The 21,491-nt window shown below is 43.1% G+C and overlaps 1 pseudogene; it reads right to left on the reverse strand.

The window, feature by feature from the left end:
• Positions 1-6,539: 6,539 nt before the first annotated feature.
• LOC102913249 (smad nuclear-interacting protein 1 pseudogene) lies at positions 6,540-20,955 on the reverse strand (annotated as a pseudogene).
• Between the last annotated feature and the right edge of the window lie 536 nt (positions 20,956-21,491).

Below are 21,491 nucleotides of genomic sequence, written 5' to 3' on the forward strand. Positions count from 1 at the left end.
CCAACTGTATTAGTTTCCTAAGGCTGGTGTGATAAAGGACCCAGGAGTCAAACTTACTTGGCTCTGGAGGTTGGAAACAACAAATCACCATGGAGAGAGAGACAGATCAGTTTGGGGATCCTCTGTGCTACATGGACATCTTCCCTCTTTTCTTCAGTTTTCCCACTAAGTACATTTTCACTTCCAAGTTTTCTCTTCCTATAAAGACATCAGTCATATGGAACAGCAGTCCATCCTAACAGCCCCGCTTTAACATCAGGACCTCAATAAAGACTGTCTTCAATCAAATAAGGTCACTTCTGGGATCCTGGACTTGAACACATGAATTTGGAAGGGGGACAATCTTTAACCCTGTGTGTTGAAGAAACCATTTCCCCTCTGCTCTCAAATCTCAGTAACTGACACAGAAGATCTGTGACTCGCCCATGCCACCCCTCAATGTGGGCATTTCTTTCCACTGGCAGTCAGTTACCCTAATTCTTTTACAAATGGTTCTATAAATTGCATGTATGTATAATGTACCATGTGATGTTTCAGTGTGTATATACTTTGTGGTTAAATCAAGGTAAGTATATCCATTTCATCAATCATTTATCATACTTTTGTAGTAAAAAATTTAAAATCTTATCTTCTACTTAAAAAAACAAACAAACAAACAAGTATATAGTATTTTCATTATCAGCAGTCCCTGACCATGCACTGGAATCTTTCAAACTGTGAATCAAAATAAAACCCTTTTTTTCCTTTTAATTTTAACTCAGATATTTCATTACAATGGCAGAAATCTAGCTAATTCATCCTACAATCTCTGAGATTTTGCACCAGAACAAAAATCTATAAACATAGAACTCTGGAATGCAACCGTGAGACATGTCTGATGAGCAAAATTTGCTCCTCTCTGCATCACAAAGTGAATTGTTACGGTATGAGACAAAGTGTTTCTTGTCATCCACAGTACCCTGATCATTGAGAAGCCATCACAGTTGGCCGGGCGTTGGTGGCGCACACCTTTAATCCCAGCACTTGGGAAGCAGAGGCAGGCGGATCTCTGTGAGTTCGAGGCCAGCCTGGGCTACCAAGTGAGTTCTAGGAAAGGCGCAAAGCTACACAGAGAAACCCTGTCTCGAAAAACCAAAAAAAAAAAAAAAAAAAAAAAAAAAAAGCCATCACAGTCAAATCAAAGTAGCTGTCCTCGAGGCAACAGATGAGGAGGGGTAGGTTATGGTGGGCCTGTGGATCACTTAGGCAATGCAGCCATTTTTACAGCATTAGTCTGTGAGGGCAGCTGTCCACTGCCATCTTCAGTGTTTGAGAACCCTTGCTGTAGAAATCTTGTACCTCTTTCATTGGGGTTTATTTCCACTTTCCTTTTCTTTTCCTCCCTTTCTTTCTTTCTTTTTTTTTTTTTAAAGCTAGTATGCATGATACATCCCCCTTCCCCCAGCACACACACACCATGATTTCATCCTCAGTAAGTATGTTGGTAAAAGTAGAAAGGCACCGGGTGGTGGTGGCTCACACCCTCACTCCCAACACTCGGGAGGCAGAGGAGGCTGGCCAAACTCTGTGAGTTCAAGGACAGCCTGATCTACAGAGCTACTTCTAGGACAGGCTTCAAAGCTACACAGAGAAACTTTGTCTTGAAAAACCAAATAAATAAATAAATAAATAAATAAATAAATAAATAAAATAAAAAATTAAATGAATAAATAAATAAATTAATTAAAAAAACTACTTTTTTGTTTGTTTGTTTGTGTTTTAGACAAGGACTTACTCTATAGCCCAGGCTGGCCTGTAAGTCACTCTGTACTTCACTACAATCATTCGGCCTCAGACTCTTGAGTGCATTACACGTGAACCACTGTTCCTGGCTTGAAAAACTCTCGGTTAAGGTATGCTGATTTTACATCCTATTACTTTGCTGAAAGTGTCTAACTGGTGGAGTTTTTAGGGTCTTTCAAATATAGGATCATATTGCTTGTCAATGAGGGAGGTTTTATTTCCACTTTCTTTTTCTTTTCCTTTCTTCTTTTTTTTTTTTTTAGCTAGTATGCATGATACACCCCTCCCCCAGCACACACACACTCCTCTTTTCCCATTTGTATTCCCATTGTATTGAATCAGTACAGAGAGAGTGGGCCTCTTTGTCTCACTCTTAATTTTAAACGGAATGCTTTTGGTTTTTCTCCATTTCCTATGATTCTGGCTATAGATTTATCATACAGTCTTTATTATGTTGAGGCATGTTCCTTGTGCTTCTACTTTCTTTGGGCGCTTTTCTAGTAAAATGTATTGACTGTCAAATGTATTTTCTGCATGATCCCTTTGATTTGAGAAGCCATGCGGTTTCTAGCCTCGAGTCTGTATGCTGTACTTCATTTATTGATCTATGATATTGAACTACTCTTACACCCAGGGAATGAAAACAACTTGATTGTAGTGTGTGGCTTTTTTAAATGTGTTGCTGAGCTCAGTGTGATAGTATTCTATTGAGAATTATTGCATTTATGTTCATCAGAGAAGTTGGTCTATTAGTTTTTTGTTTTTGTTATGACCTTACCCAGCTTTGATACCAGAATATTACTGTCCTTAAAGAATGAGTTTGACTATTTTTTATGAAATCATATGGAATTTGTATTTTTTAAATTTAGCCTGGTAAGATTCTGTGGTGACCCTACCTAGGCCTGGGGTTTTCTTTATTGGGAGACTATAGCACAAATCTTAAAAGGTCTTATTAATAAAAACGAACCTGGAGCCAGGTATTGGGGTGAGTGCTGAAAGATCAGAGAAATAGAACCAGCCACAGCCACCTACCTAGCCAATTCCTCATCTGATCCTGTTTCCTCAGACTGGAAGCCTCTGAGTCCTCATCCAGAATGAATCTCAGCTGAACTGCTGCTAAAGGCCTAAAAGCTTAACCAGCTCTACTTCCTGGTTTTCACACCTTATATACCTTTTTGCTTTCCGCTATCACTTCCTGGGATTAAAGGTGTGAGTCACCATGCCTGGTTGTTTCCAGTGTGGCTTTGATCTCACAGAGATCCTGATGGATCTCTACCTCTCAAGTGATAGGATTAAAGGTGTGTGTGCCACCATTTTCTGGCCTCTATGTCTATCTAGTGGCTGTTCTGTCCTCTGACCCCAGATAAGTTTATTAGAATGCACAATATATTAGGGGACACAATATATCACCACAGGAGACTCTTTGTGACTGTTTCAACTCATTGCTCATTGTAGATCTCTTTAAGATGTTTATATTTTCTTGATTTAATTTTGGTAGATCAGGTGTGTCTACAGATCTATCATTTCTATCCTTTCAGAAATCCATTTTCAAAGTATTCCCCAAAGAGTCTCTGGATTGGGTTGGCATCTGTTTTAATGTCCCACTTTAATTCTAATTTTATTGATACTAGCCTTTCCTTACTTTCTTTTAGTGAGTTTGGCCAAGGGTTTGTCAAGCTTTTCAAAGAACCAACTTTTTTTTTTTGTATTAGGTATTTTTGTTGTTGTTATTGTTGCTATGGCCAAATATCTTACAAGAAGCAATTTAATGGAGTAAAGATTTATTTTGGTTCATACTTTGAAAACACCCAGACCATCATTGTGAAAAAGGCTTGGTGGTGAAATGTCGGTGTGTTCGGCGGAATGAGCATGAGGTGGTTTGCTCACATCTCGGAAGATCAGGAAGCAGCTATTTTGAGACATACCTGGAGTTAGCTATGACTCTCTGGCTCTATTCCAATGGCCTTCACTTGCCAGTTAGGCACAAGGTCTAAAAGATTCCATAACATCCCCAAATGGTGTCATCTACTTGGGACCTGGTGTTCAACCACATGAACATTTCACGTTTAAGCTGTAACACATTGGTTCTTGATTCTTTGGGCTGTTTTTTTCCATCACTACTTCAGTAATTTCTGCCCTGATTTTCAGTATTTCTCTCCACCTACTGATTTGGATTTTACTCATTCTTTTCCCTTCCTTCCTTCCCTCTCCTCTTTCTCTCTCTTTCTTCAGTATTAGAATTCAATAAGAGATTTCATCTGTGCCAACAAGTGCTCTGCCACTGAGCCATGTATTTATATCCTCAGCCCTCTTAAAATTCTTTTCTCAAGTTTGACTCAAGGTCTCACTAAGTTACCTTGGCTGGCCTTGGCCTTACTCTGTAATACAATGGGTCTTGAACTTGCAATCTTCCAGCCTCAACCTCCCAAGTAGCTAGAATTACTGGCCTGCACCACCAGGTCTGGCTTGTTCTTGCTTTGTTAAGGCCCCATGGTGTTTATTTATCAATTTGAGTTTTTTTAAGGTGTAAATGCTTTTAGCTATAGACTTCCCTCTTAGAACTTGCTGAATCCCAACATTTCTGATAACTCATGCTATTATTTTGCTTTATTCTAGGATTTAAAATATTTCTCCTGAATTTCTTCAATGACCTATTGATCATTCAGGAGTATATTGGGTCAACTTTTCATGTATTTGAAGAGCTTCATTAGTTTATTTTGCTAATAGTTTCTGGTTTTATTCTACAATGATATAAGATACAAGAACTAATTTTGATTTTTTTCTTATTATTTGTTAAAGTAATATTCCACAACAAGCCAGTGTTCTGGCTAAGTGTCTCCTGAGTACATTGAAGAGTAGAAGGAGAAAACATCTCTATCTGTAAAAAGAGAATCAGTGTTTGTGCTTTCCAAACCTACTCAGCAGCAAATATACTGCTGGAGGGTCGGGCTGTAGAAGTCAAGGATGACACTGCAACTTCAGAGTTTTCAGTCCCACTGGTAATCAAGTTTGTGAAAAATAGGTGGTTCCAAAATTTGGGCCGCCCACTGACTTCAGGGTCAGGGCTATCAAATTCTACAGCTATTCTCAGGTATTGGGGTCAATGGCTTGCTACAGAGAATGGGACTTCCAACCACTGTATCCTTCAAGCTGACCCTTGGGGGCATCTGTACTTCTTGGTATATTCACCACGTCTTCCAGACTGCTTCCCAAACCTGTGTCCACCCTGGACCTATGGTTGGTTGACTTCAGTATTCTTGACTTGTGATTGCTACTGTTGTCAGGGTCTCAGGGTAGCTCAGTCTTAGATACTAGGTGTCTTCTCAAGAGGGTTTCTGAGCGAAGCCCTCCAATATACGGTGACTGATAGAATGAACCTCTTCTAGATTGCTGGCCCATTATGCTGGAGGACTTCTTTCCTAGTCAGGGGTCCTGGGTTTCTTTTAATAAATCTGCATAGCTCACCTTTTCATTGTCATGCTGCAGAGCCATGGCTTCAGCCATGTTAACCTTGCTCATTTTCACCATCCTGTGCTTCTGTGCCTCTACAGTTACCACCTTTCCCACCACCCCTTTAATTATTCCCAGTGAGCTTGTCATTTTCTCTCTGGAGTAGAATTGATCATTTATTATCCTGATTCTTCTAATCTACTGTGTCACATGGAGGCAGTATCTTATACCATGCAACCCCAGAAGCCTTGATTTCCATTTTAGCAAAACTCTTTAATGTCCGTCATAGTGGAAGACAGCTGTATTCCTAGATGCTTACAGTTTTTGATGGTATTACAAAATGTGTAATCCATACATTTCATTTTCTATTAGTGGCTGGTATGCAAAATACCATATTTTGTATATAGCATGCTTACTAATCTTTTATTAATGATAGTAGTTTAATTGTAAACTCTTTCATAATTTCTAGGTGCATAATAATTTTGTCAGTGAGCAGTGACATTTTATTTCTTCATTTGTAATCTTTGTATTTTTGATTTATTTTTCTTGCATTAATGCTCCAGACAAGATCTGCAATACAATGCTAGGCTACAGGCATTAGTATTAAACATCTGTTTCTATTTCCTAACATTTCTCTCTAGTGTTAAGAAAGCACTCTTTCTGTGTTTTTCCAGGTAAATGAGTCTTTAAAATCATCAATAAATATTGCATTTTGCCAAGAGATAATTTCCCACTTTGTGATAATGTGTTTTTCTCCCCATCACTTTCCCCAATGGCTTTTCTTTTCTTTTCTTTTTTTTAAATTAGTTCAAATATGATTACATCATTCCCCCTTCTTTTTTCCCTCCTACTCCTTCCATGCCACCCCCCCCCCCAGCTCCCTCCCAAATTTGTGGTCTCTTTTTCTGTTTTTCTGAAAATAGATTTTTTTTTCTCTCATAATATATCCCAATTACAGTTTCCCCTTCCTGTATGCCTTCCAATTCCTTCCCACTTCCCCCCCATCCAGACACACTCCCTTTCTGTCTCTCCTTAGAAAACAAACAGGGATAATAATAAAATAATAAAATAAAATAAAGCCTGACACATTGGAATTTGACAAAACAAACAGAAGGGGAAGAGCCCGGGAGAATGCACAAGAGTCAGAGACCCACTGTTCACACACTCAAGAATCCCATGGAAACACTAACCTGGAAACCATAAAACCGATGCAGAGACCCCGTGCAGACCCTGCACAGAGGCCCCGTGCAGACCCTGCAGGCCCTGCGCGCGCCACCCCAGTCTCTGTGAGTTCCCGTGACCTTCGATCATGTTGGTTTGGAGGACTTTGCTTTCTCGGTGTCTTCCATCCCTTCGGCCTCTTCTGCTCTTGCTGTCTCCTCTTCCACAGGGTTGTCTGAGCCCTGGGGTGGGAGGGGTTTGATGGAGACACTCTGCAGAGAGTAAGAGACCTTGGAACACTCAGTCCTCATTACCTCATCATAAAGTAAGTTACTTCGGCTTACTTTTTTTTTTTTTTAAACAATTTTGAATCAGTCTTTCATTTCTGTGTTACATTTATAGGGAGGACATTTGCACAAATGGATGATAGAAAACAACTTCTGATCGTCGGTTCTCTCCTTCCACCACGTGGGTTCTGGGGATCAAACTCAGGTCATCAGGCTTGGCTGCAGGTTCCTTCACCTCCTGAGCCATCTGTCAGCCCCTACTGCTATTTCTTAGATGCTTTTTGAAAATTTTTGAACCTGCTAATGAATCATGATTACATATAATTTTCCTTTTAAAAATTATTTCTGTCAACTTTTAGAATCAACATTCTGCCTAACTTAGGAATTCTTCTCCCTCTCTCTTTTTCTTCTTCAAGATTGTTTGTATAAGGGTTTATACTGTTTCCCCCCATAAATTGCTGGTAAATTTACAGTGCTGTCTAGTTTTATGTCGTCGACAGGAGCTAGAGTCCTTTTAGAAGAGGGAACCTTGATTGAAAAAGCTAGTGGGCAAGCCTGTGGTATCTTTTCTTGATTGATGGTTGATGTGGGAGGGCCCAGCTCCCTGTGACCAACGCCATTCCTGGCCTGGTGGTCCTAGATAGCATAAGAGATCAGACTGACTGAACAAGCTATGAGGAGCAAGCCAGTAAGCGGGTCTTCCAGGGCCTCTGCATCAGTTCTGGCCTCCAAGTTCTGCCTTGAGTTCCTGCCCTGGCCTCCCTGGATAATCAACCACAAGCCGTAAGGTGAAATAAACCCTTTTCTCCAAAAATTGTTTTTGTTCATTTAAAAAAAAAATCACTAAACTAGAAATCCCAACTAAGACACCTACTAATTAAACCATCTGGATTTGGAATTCTGAGGGTTTTTTTTTTAAATGCAAATTTAATGCTAGATGGAATTATTCGGCTTTTCTCGGTAATTTATTCAACTCTATTGATATGAATGTCCATTGCTCTCTCTTTTTACTATTGAGAGGATGCCACAATGAACCTTTTATAAAGATGATTACTTACATCTTAGACACATTTTTATAAGGCAAGTTCTTGCCAGAGGAATTTATGGTCTAGAACATGACACTTCAGTTGTTTTGCTGTTTTGATCAGATTCTTTCTTTCTTCATGAAACAGCATTGAGGGCTGAAGAGATGGATCAGTGATCATTGGCTGCTCTTGCAGAGAGGACTTGAGTTTGAGTCCCAGCAGCCACACAGATGCTCACAACTTTCTATAACTCTACTCCCAGGATTAGACACCCTCTTCTCATTTTCTTGGGTTACCAGGCACAGATGTGGTGCACAGACATACATACATGCAGACAAATCATGCACATTTTAAAAACAGCATTGAAAAAATGAATATCCTATGTATTAGTTATTGTATGTAGCAGGTTACCTCACAACTTGGTGTCTTACCCTGATTGCAGGACATAGAGCAGTCAGGCTGGAACTGGGCTGGGAGCTTCCTTCCTGCTGTCTAGACCTCATAGTATCAGATGATGCTATACAGTCTGCTTACAGAGAACTGTTATCAACAGTTTTACTCAGCTGTGGACCCTGTGGGCAGCTATACTGACCAGACAGGCAAGGTGTGCCCAAAGATGCAATAATGGCCAGTCTGTTATGGGGTAACCAACTACTTTCTGATTGGATTTGAGGCCTGATTCACAGGAAAGAGTTCACTTCTGGTTCTGTATACCCAGTCAAAAGACCATGGCGAGAGAGATCATAGGCCCTAGTGAGGATGCTACCATTGTTTTGCTAAATAGAGACATGATGTGCCTACCAAGCTGCCTTCTAATTGACTATGCTTAGGATCATAGAATAGCATATTGGTGAAATTATTAAGGCAACTCCACGTAGTTAAAAGGGAGGTTTATTTTGGGGGGTAACTTACAAGCAAAGGGGTTGGTTACAGGGTCTGGGAGAAGTGAAGTGCAGTCCAGCGTGCTCTCTGGAGAACTCTGCTCGGTCTACCATTCAACATCCAGGATTACCAGGAACAAAGAGACCAGCACATCTGGATCCCGGGCCTTAAGGCTCCCATCTCGGCCCTGCCTCTGGGGCAGGCCATAAGTAGGCATGACAGTTACCAAAAGCCTCAGTGGGGGTAGTACTTCCAGGTCAAAGCTGGAACAGCTACCCACTACAATAGCACTCCTGTCTGCTTTGGTCAGAGAAGCTTCTTTTTGCAGTGGGCAAAAATGCCTGCAGAGACTCATAACTGGTTAAAGTAATTAGGAGAATGACTGTTAAATGCTCAGTCATAAGTGGTTCATCTATATCACTCCCTCCAGGGCTCAGGGAACTTCGGAAGACAGGGCAAAAGGAATGTAAGAGTCAGAGGATGGGCAGGAAATGTAGAATGCTGATTTATGGGCATGGTATGTCTGTTACACTCTTGAATTCATAGAAGCTGTGATTAATCTGCACAAGGCCTGCACGTAATTGAGCCTATCAGTAGCCTGTCATGGTATGGGTCGGGAATCATGGGGCTCAGCCCTCCCTGAGAATTTATTTGCAGCTCACGGTTGGTGGAGGAGAGAGAGAGAGATTTTCTTCTGTTGCGTAGCCACTGGGAAGGTACCCGTGCTTCTGCAAACAAATCCTTACCCATGCTCCTGTGAGAGGCCTCCATAAAACCCATCGGGTATGAAAGTGGAAGAGAGTGAGTGAGTGAAAGAAAGGGATCAGTAAGAGTGTGAGGAGGACAAGAGAGAATATGGTGGTGAGAATAAGATGGCGAATGTGATTGAAATAAATTATGCACATGAATAAAAATGTCATAATGAAACCCTTTGTTGTGCATGGTTTACTTATGTAATGTCATTTTTTAAAAACATGTATCCTAAGAAACGTTTACTATCTCACAGTCAGGAATTTGGAAAAAACTTGGCTGGCAGTTTCTTTCTTGGGGTCTTATAGGCTTGACTTATGGGCTGCAGTCATTTGAAAGCTTGGCGGAGGTTGGAGGACTCACTTCCACTGGAGCTCACTAGTGTGGCTAACCAGTGCATGCTGTCAGTTGGAAGAAGGCCTCAGTTTCTCCCAAGTGTGGGTTTTCAGTGAGCTTTTTGAATAGCATCATAATCCAGTAATCATCCCTCCACCCCAGAACAAATTGTGAGGAAGAGGAGGAGGGGAGTGGGAAGGAGAGAGAGAGAGAAAGGGGGGAGGGAGGGAGGGAGGAAGAGAGAGAGAGAGAGAGAAAGAGAGAGAGAGAGAGAGAGAGAGAGAGAGAGAGAGAGAGAGAGAGAGAGAGAGAGAGCACTGTTGCTGATCCACTGACTGGTCTATACTAAAGGGAAGGGTAACTGGGCTTTTTTCTTTGAAGAAACAAGACTGAAACTGTGAAGATATTTTTAAAAAATCAGAGCCTCTCTCTAAGTCCAGTTTTAGTAGGCTAATCTCCTTGGCATCAGCCTTCAAATATATGTGCCTAAAGAGAAGTTCTAAGGCCACTGAAGTCACAGGGGTAAATGGGATCAGCTGGTAAGACCATAATGCTGGGACTCCAAGCTGTCCTGCACCTGCTGCCCTTCGTGTCCAGTCTCCAGTGCCCTGGCTACCATCCAAACCTAAGACTCCTGTCTTAATTATGTAAATGGACAGATTATGCCATCAAGGGCTCTGGTAAGCTAATTACTAAACAAGAAATCAATGCCACTGAAGTCAAGATTAATGAATCCCAAGGCCACCAACACTCTGACTGTAATTGCTTCAGTGAGCATCTGACTTCCACAGACTACCTAGCAAGGAAGAGAGGGCCCTGTCATTGCTAATGATTCATTGAGACCCTGTCCCAGATTTTCTTTCCAGTGGATACTGGGGCTGGAAGAATTCCTGCCATTCATTCTCCCACCCACGGGTTCTTCAACCAGCTTTAAAAGCTCAGGTGCTGGAAGTGACCAAATGGACCATTACACACATTGACAGTGGGAAGGCGGGGACTTCAGCCAGTCTTTGCTCAACTGGATGTGGCATTTGCATTTGGAGGACAAAGTCATTGCAGGGTTTCACTAGGGCCTCTTCTCCCTCTGTAGTTTGCATATGACATCTGATTGCCCCTAACAACAGGTAAGTCTGAACAAGAGGTTCCTGACCTTCCAGGCTCACGGAGGCACAAGAGCCAGTACTTCTTCGTGGTCCCGCTCTTTATCCTCCCAGAGTCCTGCCTTGCAAGATCCTGGACTTCAACCTCACTTCTTTTACGTGGGCATTTTCCCTTTAATCACAAACATCTTAGTCTCACCTGCAGCTTTTTTTCCCCAGTGTTACTTCAAGAAAAAGCCATATTTGATTGATTTCTGCAATAATTACATAAATATTGTTGTGGATTAGGATGGGCACATCTGCAGCAAAATGATGAGATTGTTATGCTGCCCAGAACTGCTGCCAAGACCCAAACCAAAGCATGAGAGAAACATCAATGAAGCTTGTGTTCCAATTAGATAGGCCGAGGAGCACAGCCAACACATCCTGACACTGCCGTTTGGAAGTCCCAGGTTGCAGGATTGACCTACTACCCAAGACCTACCTTCTATTCTGACCTCTTTCCTTCTACTCTCATTTATATAAGGTGAGGACAGGAAATGGTGTGATGAGACGGCTACAGAATGATTACAATTGCAGTATCATGTCCTTTGTCTCCCCTTGGAGACATACATGGCCAGAGACCAGTGGACATATGTGGTCTAGAGATTTTTGCAAAAGAGCTATGAATGTAGCTCATGTCAGCAAAGGGGGAGGATGCTGTGTAGGATTGCTAAGACATGAACAAATCTCTGTTCACCCTAGATAGAGTACCAAAGGCCGGAGAAACCACTGGTAGTGTATTTAAGTTACCTACAGGAGTATGGGTAAGGAGTTATTTCTAAGAATGTGGATGACTCAGAAGCAGTTACATCATCTAAAAGCCCACCTCAACATGGGCAATGAACCATAAAGCTGCATTTCTGGAGCTTCCTACACAACGTGCAGGCAGCTCAGCCTAAATCTCCTCTTCCTAGCCATTGCTGGTGCTTCTATAACCTTCGGGAGGGACCTTGTGAATCCTATTACTTTCAGGAGCTCCTTGAACCTAGTGAGTTGTACTTTCTGAGCCTCCTGAGCCTTCCCACACCCTTGAGGAAGGACTGCTTCATTTTGAGGCAATAGCTTCACAACCAGGGCCTATGGAAAAAGAACTGGAGGTGCTTCTATTCTTTTTCCCCTCGATCTTTGAAGGACAGAGAGGAAAACCAACCTTTTCTGTGGATTGACCTAAAGGGGTATGGGATTAGGAGGGGCAAGAGCTGGGACCTGCCAGGCTGGTTGCTAGGGCAAGTGATGATATCTCCTTTCAGAGGTGGCAGGGCACATGTTAGTGGAGACTTTACCTTTATCCAAGTGAGTTAGTCCTTATATGAAGTTGAAGTCCTGGTTGAGTTGAACATTGCACCAACAAAGAATCCTACAGTCCACATGGGAACTGCCATACCAGAGCTGATCACTGACTTCCTGCAGGACCAGAACTAATTAGATCAAGATTGGTGAAGCCCCCTCATGACTTCTGCTCCCCTCTGGAATGAAGTGCCTCTCATCTCCTCATCCCTTTTTCTACTCCCAAGTCTAGAAAAGCTAAAGACAAGAGAAGGAATAGTAGAGAAGTGAAAGAAGATGCCACCCAGCTCCTCCCACCTCTGGGTCCCTAGAGCCTCCTGGACCTTGAAATGGCAGGGGGAAAGAAGAGCTTTGAAACAAACACACATTTTGAGTTTGGAACTAACTAGACTGAGTTTTTAATAACTAAAAGTGACAGGAACATTTATTTATTTTTGCCCAAAATATCACTAAGTGATGGGGAAAGGGAATTCAGCAGAACACAGCAGAAAGCAAAGCTTGGAAAACACGAACTTTCATGTTTCTACCCTACTGTGCTGAGCGTCCTCCACGAACCGCTGCACATCATTCCAGTCAGGGCTCCCTAGACAGATCCCATAGAGAGCAATGGTTCTCAAATTTTCACATGCATCAAGGCTGTGGGGAAATGAGTAACTTTACACACTGTCAGAGCAAAAGCAAGTCAGTGCGAGGCCTTGCAAGCGACCAGTTAGGACATGCATCACATGCCTTGACAAGTGGGGCCTTTGGCTTAGCAGTCTTGTCCTGAGGAATTTAGTCACTGAATACTCTGCAAATGTTGATGGAGTACTGCTTGTGTGTTGGCATTGTTTCCAGGAAGTTGACCAAGGCAGACATTATCCCTTCCCCGATGAATGGACCTTACACATGAGTGAAAGGTAAAAGAAAGTGATACCTACTACACCTGCCTTCTGTTTTAAGAGAATGAAGGATGAGTGATGGTGAGGAAGGAATTGCATGTGGTGGGAGAACTTTCTGAGACACGAGAAGAGTAGATTCTAGAGCAAAGGCAGAGAATGTGGTGGTTTAAGGGGCCCTAGGAGGTACGGTTTGGATATAAAGATGACAGAGAGTGAGAGGAAGGCAAAAGGATAAAGAAGGGAGAGCAGAAAAGAGGGCAAAGACTCAAGGGGTAATTCAGAATGCATGAAGAGGTCCACGGAGCCATCATTTACTGCCACGACATCTGAAGCTCGGTGACAACTTAGATGTCAGACAATAGATTATCATCACCACCACCCGTAAAGTAGAACGCTGCACAGCTGTAACAATGAGATGTGTGGGGAGTGATTTATGGACATGAAAAGATGTTCAGTGCACACTGTCAAATAAAAAATGAGGATATAAAATTATATGCACGGTATGCTCTAAGTTTTATTTTAGAAATTATGCCAAGGTCCAGGGGAATTATATATCAGCCAGTTAACGGCAGCTATCCCAGGTTGCTGGGACTACAGTTAGCTGAATCTCGTTCCTTACATTTTTATCCAGCTATAGTTTCTCCTGTACTTCATTTGCATGCAAGTTATAAAGAAGTGCAAGTTCCCAGGACAAAAAACCACCAAAATGTAGGCTTAAAGTTTTAGTGCCAGGAAAATCCTAATCTCTCTGTGATATAAGAATAAAATGACTCAAAATTGTGAAGAGCAAGTTGATGTAGATACAATTGACATAGAGGCAATCAACATTATAGGCTTCAATAAACTCTGGATGGGCACAAAGACTGTGTCCACTCCCTTTCCACAAACATACCTGATGGTATTGCCCACCATGTGCAGCCATGGCTGGGATTCAGGCAGTACCACTTTCCCATAGAGGACTCTTACGATGGTTCTGTTAGCTTCAGTGGTTCTCTTGTTTCATCTCAGATACTTCCCGATCCATTAAGATTTGCAAGCAAATTAAACTGACAGTTACATTAGGGCCCATTCAAGGCTTTAGAAATTCCAATGGACTTGCAGCTTTGCCTGGTCTCTGGTCTTAGTGGTGTGACTCAATTTGGGAGTTGTGCATCCATGTCTACTGTTATGAATGTATGTCCCTGTCTTACAGGAACTTGTATATAGAGAGGAAAAGGTGATGGTGTTTTTTCTTCTGCCTGGTAACATTTATGTATATGCTAACACATTTTCTTTTTGCTCCAGATGTTTTCAATCAAAGTCCATTTGAGACTCAGCTATTAGGGAGCAAGAGTTATTATTTGATGTTGAATTCAATCTGGCCTTTGGTTATGGTCTTTCATAACAGTGTGGACCCTTTGCCCACCAATCTATCCATCATCACTGTTTCTGTTCCAGGGTTGCTGTTGGTCACTTCGCCATCAGTTCCCATTCTCAACACATTTTGGTTTATCAGTATTTGAACAGGTGTACCTCTATCATCTCATTTTACAAAATGACACTACATCTCAGGTCCAGCTCACGATTCAGATGTGTGAGACTTCCTCAGTGCTGCAGTCTGCCTGTATCTTGACTCAATTTGCTCCGAGGAAAACCATAGACTTTGCCACAGGAAGCTTAACGTATGATGAGATCAGTACTTATTCATGGAGTATTCTTATAAAATCGTCTTATGTTTTCAGAATATCACTTTCTGTTCCCTGAGATTGGATTGCAAAGTATAGGTTTATAGAATACCCCAAGTTCTTGAATATCAACCATGGTATGCATTTAATAAGCACATATGGAGCACCAACTCTGCACATGATATTGTGCTGGACAGGAAACAAGTACTGGTTTTACTCTAGCACTTAATTATCAATAATACTGTGCCAAGGAATTTAGGGAGTAACAATGTCTAGTGATGTGAATGTTTCACCAGAGAGAATCATATTAACTTTTTGTTTGTTAATATCAGATATTTATCAAATTCTTATGATAAGCACAGTGAGGATAAAATGACCACCAAAGATCTTCTCTCACACAGCTGCACAGATTAAAAACAAAAACAAAAAATGAAGGTTTTCAGCCTGGGAGTGATGGTATTTGTGTCTTTAAGGGGGGGCAATTCTTTCCCCTCAATGGTTGGAAAGTGTCCCTCCCATACACCTTTTTGTTGCTTGCTGAGTTCTGCTTATTCTTTGTCAAACTTGAGGCCTCTAGATAGGGAAGAGTCCCTGATCTCTGGATTTGGGTTTTTTTTTTTTTTGTACTTCCCTGCATATCCTTTTCACCCCTGTGTAGCTTAGTATGTTGGGTAGTCACATATCCAAATGCCCCACCAGACGGTCAAGACTCCCTACCAGTGTTTTATATTTGTATCCTCGATGCCTAGGCAGAGCACAGAGCAGTTACCCAGTAAATATTAGTTGGATAAACCCCGGGAAGAGCAGGTTCAGGGAAGTGGGGAACACAGTCAGACTGCAGGAGGGTGAGGCAAGAAAAGGAGGTGAGTCTGGAAGACTGTAAGAAAAGGTGGATCTCACCTGAGAGGAGATGGTGAGGTGGCAGCAGGTAGAAAGGCCACAGAGAGGGCAGGGGTTGGGGAAGAATTAGATTTCTTTACAAGATGGGAGAGATACATGTTTGAATATTGATAGGAAGGGTCTGGAAGGAGGATTAAGATCCAGGAGACTCTATTAGTTACTGATGCAATGATGTCATGTAATAAACTACTTCCAATCTCCGTGGTTTATAGTTATGATAAACAAGTATTGAGCTCATGTGTCTGCATGCTAGCTGTGTGGTTCTGGATTACATTGCAGGTTTGTGTGTCTGAGTCTGCTCTATTCTCCTCAAACCCAAAGCTACCCAGACATGTTCTTCTCCTATGGCAAAGGCTGAAGGAGGAGGACCAGGACTATCTGAGGTCTTCTAAGGCCCTGGCTCAGAACCAGCGCATCATTACCACTGCCCACACTTGACTATTCAAAGCAAGTCACATGGAAATCTCAGTCTCAACCACCATAAACAGGGAGAAGTACTCTGCCTGCAGTGAGCCATAGCAAAGAGGGGGAGGAAGAAAGAATTGTGGGTTAGTAATAGTTTGGAATGGCAAGAGAATAAAAACAGTGGTAGGAAAGTAATTTAAATGATAAATGATAACATGATAAAATTTAATGATAATTAAATTTAAATCATAAACCACAAGGTCCAAAGTAGATGGTGGAAGAGGAAAGTGGAATCTATGGAGAGGATATGGGGAGCAAGGGGTGATGACCAGCATAAAGATGAGTAAGCATACAAGTGTCTGAGCAGGAATAGTAAATAAGATATTGAAGGAGCTGTTGGGATGCTGTCAGATTCAGGCAATGGTTAGATAGGAGGCGAAGGAAGTGGAAGCCGTGGAGAACAATCCTGAAAGAGGCCTAGACGTTAGAGAGGTGGTCCATGCAATGGACAGACGTGCAATGAAAGGACAGCTGGATGAGGGGGTGCATCAAGGGAACCTAGAGGTAGGATTGGAGTTCCCAGTGAAGAAAACGTGTTATCAGGGGCTCTAGGAAGCCAAGATTGGAAGGGTGCTATCCTGTCCTGAGAGTGGAAGGGAAATGTCTGCACATAACACTGGAGAGGGTAGGGGATGCCACCCTCAGGTCCTGATGGAGATCTCTGTGTTGAAGAAGGAAGAGAAGAGATCCTAATGTGAAGCCTGCAGGGGAAGCAGCAGCCCCAGGAGAGAGCAGAGTTGCAGTTGGGTGAAGAGTCCACGTGGTTGAAGAGGCTTCTAGAAAGGCAACATTTGTTTATCAGAGTTGGTTCTCAAGCAAACTTGGGGATGGTGTGTTGTGATGGGACAAGTCCAAGATGGTGGGAGAAAAGGGTCAGCACAGCAAGGTGGGGGGTGGCCGAGTCAATGTGAAGAACATCTGGCCTTTTGGAAAGAAGGGATCCACAGCCAAAAGAGCACACAGACAATGAACTGAGTATTCCTACTCTCTCTCTCTCTCTCTCTCTCTCTCTCTCTCTCTCTCTCTCTCTCAAAATTGTTTAATATGTACCTCATGTATCTCAGTGAAGATGGGGAGGAAATATACAGAGAGAGAGAGAGAGAGAGAGAGAGAGAGAGAGAGAGAGAGAGAGAGAGAGAGAGAGAGAGTGAGTGTTCACATATGTGAACACACTAAACAGCCAGAGGACTCATTCTTCGTATTGATAAGACTGCAGCTCTCATCTTTTGATCCAGGCAAAAGGAAAGGCTAGCACCCCGAGGTGCTAAAGTCGTAGAAATCAGCTCTGTTGTCTCCAAAGCTTAGCAATTACTTGCCCAGAAACTCCAAAACCTCTGCTTATGAGTTTTCATTTCTTATTAACCTTCATAGGGCTTGCCCTGATAATTAAATCACACATATTATGTACCAGTTCATCTTCACCAATTAAGATGATAATTAGCTTTCACATTCTGCCAGGTATTTACCAAACACTCTATGAAAAGGCGCTTAATGAAACAATCACCATGTTTAATCGCATTAACAAGGGAGGGAACCCATGGGGAGGATTTGAAATGTCTTAACAGTAGAGTGGAGAATAATGGGACTTCCAGGTAAATACAGACCCTAGAAGAGCTACCACAGTCCAATGGCATTTGAAGGAGAATATGGGTCATCTGAGAAGACTGGGTGCTCTCTATTTTGGGAGGTCATAGGAACAGCTGGTATCCACTACAGTATAGCTTGTAGGCTTTGACATTAATAGAATGACAGCCAACAAGTATCACTTGTCAAAGGCTTGCTTTGTGTAAGGTGGTGTGCCTGGTGCTTTATGAGCCTTGTATCAGTTTGTTATACAGAAGTCTTATGACGTCGGAGTGACAGTTTGAAAGCTAAATGTCTCCCACAGGTACTATTTTCAAGGCTCTGGAACCTCTTGGAGGTAGCTAGAAGTACGTCACCGGGAGAAGCCCTTTAAAGGATAAACCCAAACCCTAGTTCCAGCTGTTCTCTGCTTCCTGGCCCATCACATGTGAGAAGCCTCCATCACGGGCTCCAGCCATCACATCTTCCTCAACACTCCAGACTGATGTTTCTCTAAAACCTTTCCTGCTCCCTTAAGTCATCTCTGTCACGTATTCTGTTCACAATGAAAGGAAACCATATAGTAGATCCTGTGATTGCTGCGATGTACAAACGACTGTGTCCCAAAGAGGCTAAGCAGCTTGTCTAACGTCCTGCGGTTGGGAACAGCAAAGCTGAGGCTTGAATGCTGACTGTGAAGAGGCTAGCTCTTCCTCCTGGTAGGAGACTAATGGGAAGCAGGGTTTCTGAGGACAGTGGTACCCAATACTGCCATGTAGCTTCCACAACAGCTTAGTCCATGGGTGGTGAATGCAGGGCACCTGTGTAGACCGTCACTCTCTGGAGCTACCCTACTCCCAGATACCTTTAGCATATCACATGCTTTCTCCCACTGAGTCCAGATATGGTTTTACTGCTTCTTGCCCCATCACTTCAGGCAGCCAATCAGGACTGATATTTGAGATGAAGCTTCTTTGCCATCACTGACTTAGAGGCCCCATGAAAAGGGGCTGAAAGCAGAGTCCTGAGTTTTCACAGGTCTAGGATCATGTTTCTTCCTCTTCAAGTGATTCCCAAAGATGTTCCACTGTCAGTGAACTCTGAAGGAAGGTGAGGACTCAATGGGATAAAAATCTGTTAATGGGGTGTTGTTGATTTTTTTTTAACTCTTTACTCTTTGGCTCTTTTGGGGGGCCTGCCACCCAGCTCTCAGATAAATCACACAGAGGCTTATTCTTACTTATGAATGCCCGGCCTTAGCTTGGCTTATTTCTAGAGAGGTAACATTTGAATAAAAAATGCAAAGCTGAAGAAAAAGACCAGATGATCAAAACTGTCATGTCTGTGTTTCATGGGGAATCAGGAGTCCTCACTGTACGCAGCTGCACAACCCAGTGCATGATATGACACCAGCACTCATTGGTAGAAGCCATGACCTTCCTACACAGTCATGTCTACACAGGTGTCACAGAGTGTCGGTTTAGCTTAGATAATCAATAATGAGGTCATGTGGTAAATTGTCACGCCCCAAAAAAGAAGTGCAAAATCAACTTCTACGACTCAAGATCTGACCCAGGTCAAAGCTTTGGTATATGCTGGAGGTTGTTTTGGTGACAACCAAAGCTTACTAAGATTCTCTGCTCTAGGGATTGTCTCCAAAACAAAACTCCTGGTCCACAAAGCTCAACGACTATAGAAATAAGAAACTGTACAAAGAGAACAATGCACAATCCCCTTTCCAAGGGCTTAAGGTTTCTGTGCAGCAGTTCTGAAGGTGCCCACTACAGGCACACACTTTGACCATACTCGACATGCTGTAATTGCTGAGATTGTTCTGAAGACAAGCACCCATGAACAGGTGGCTGCTGTGCAACAGAGGAAAGATATAAGACAAGAAGAGGCGCTGGAGAGTCAACCCCACAGCCTCCATTAGGAACGGGTTCTTTCTTTCTTTCTTTCTTTCTTTCTTTCTTTCTTTCTTTCTTTCTTTCTTTCTTTCTTTCTTTCTTTCTTTCTTTCTTTCTTTCTTCTCTCTCTCTCTCTCTCTCTCTCTCTCTCTCTCTCTCTCTCTCTCTCTCTCTCTCCCTCCCTCCCTCCCTCCCTCCCTCCCTCCCATAATCCCTCCCTTCCTTCCTTCCTTCCTTCCTTCCTCCCCTTCTTTCTTTTTATGGTTTTTTGAGACAGGGTTCCTCTGTATAGCTTTCAAGTCTGTCCTGGAACTTGCTCTGTAGACCAGGCTGGCCTCAAACTCACTGAGATCCACCTGCCTCGGCCTCCCATTTCCTCCTCCTCATCTTCATCTTCCTTCCTGTCTATTTCAGAGCTGCCTGAAGACTCATGGAGCAAGACATACTCTGCTACTGAACCTAAATTAAAGGATATATTTTTCTTTCAGTTCACGGTATCTTTGTGGCTCAATACGCTTGTTGTTCAAGAAGGTTCCATTGCCTGAGCCGAGGTCAATGAAGGAGGGCTTCACCCTTCGTCAGCACGCATGTACTCCATAAGCCCATACTGGAAGACTGCATGCTGCTTTGAGCAAGAGGGATGGTCGATGGGAATGTCGGCGGCGATTTCCACCCAGAAGGAAAGCACTCTGCCGACGGATGTACATGACCGAAAGTACCTCATCATTTTTAAAGGGGTAGAGACACCACCGTTTTTCTGGGATCCGGGGTTCTGGGGGCTCGCTGTACTTAACCATACCCCGGAAGGTATTGGTGTCCTCAAGAGGTGCCCCAGAAAGCTTAAAGCTTGTTTTCTCTTTAACCAAGGACACTCGTTGCTACTGTTACCAGTAGGGCGAGTGATCACCTCCCGAGCTTCACTGCCAGCACCTTCATTCTGGGGGCGATGCTCCCTCCCAGCGCAGGCGCCTGGCATTATGAAAGTTCCTCTCGTCTTCCCGGGCCTGCAGACTCTGGCTGTCTGGACCCTGCCCACCCACAGGCCTCTCATCAGAGCTCCTCCTCCTTTGGTGGGAAGGGCCCCAGTGCAGCTTTCACTCACTGTTAGGAGCTCTCTGCTCTCCTGTTCTGATGGATCCTCCTGGGGCTGCTGATCCTCTCCTTCTCCAGGGGGATGGTTCTCACGTTCCTGATTCACTTTGACCGTGCAGTAGTGAGGACTCTGGATTCTGTTAGCCAGTGGAGATTTGCTTCTCCCTGAGGACTTGTTTTTCCTTTTGCCTGGGGACCGGCTCGCTCCCCGGGTTTGACTGCCATGGTGGCCCCGGGCAGCCCAGCTCAGGCTAGCGGCTGGGGCATGGGGAGTGAGACAGGCGTTCAGAGGCGACTTCTTCACTACCTCCGTGGCCACACATCCTCTGCCCTTTGTCGCTGTTGGCCCCGACGCTCCAGCTTGCTCTTTCCAGCCTTCATCCTGCGCCCAGCTTAGAGCCACTGGCAAGGTGGTTGAGCGACTCCCAGTTTGTTTGTTTTGAACTTAAATTAACCCGTCTATCTGTTGCCTTTGGACTTTTATCTTTCTCTATTTCTGTATACCTTTCTTTACTTCTTGCTCCATGGCTTGCTGTGTAGCTGGATGACTGGCCCCTGGAGTCCTCCTCTTCTTTTTTTCTTGCTCCTGTTTCTCCTTTCTAATGTTCCTGTCCTTCTGTTTATTCTCTGTGCCTGCCAGTCCCACCTATTTCTCTCTCCTGTCTTCCTATCAATAACCATTCAGCTCTTTATTAGGCCAATCAGGTGTTTTAGACAGACAAAGTAACAGAGCTTCACAGAGTTAAACAATGCAACATAAAAGAATGCAATACAACTTTGCATCATTACAGAAATGTTCCACAGCATAAACAAATGTAACACATCTTAAAATAATATTCTGTAACAATGGGGGAAGCAGAGAGCCTGAAAAGTCTGTTTTAAGGTGGGTGCTAGCTTCCTTCTCTCACAGAGGCCAT

The sequence above is a fragment of the Peromyscus maniculatus genome, chromosome 7 (assembly GCF_049852395.1).
Source record: "Peromyscus maniculatus bairdii isolate BWxNUB_F1_BW_parent chromosome 7, HU_Pman_BW_mat_3.1, whole genome shotgun sequence".
Taxonomy (NCBI): Eukaryota; Metazoa; Chordata; class Mammalia; order Rodentia; family Cricetidae; genus Peromyscus; species Peromyscus maniculatus.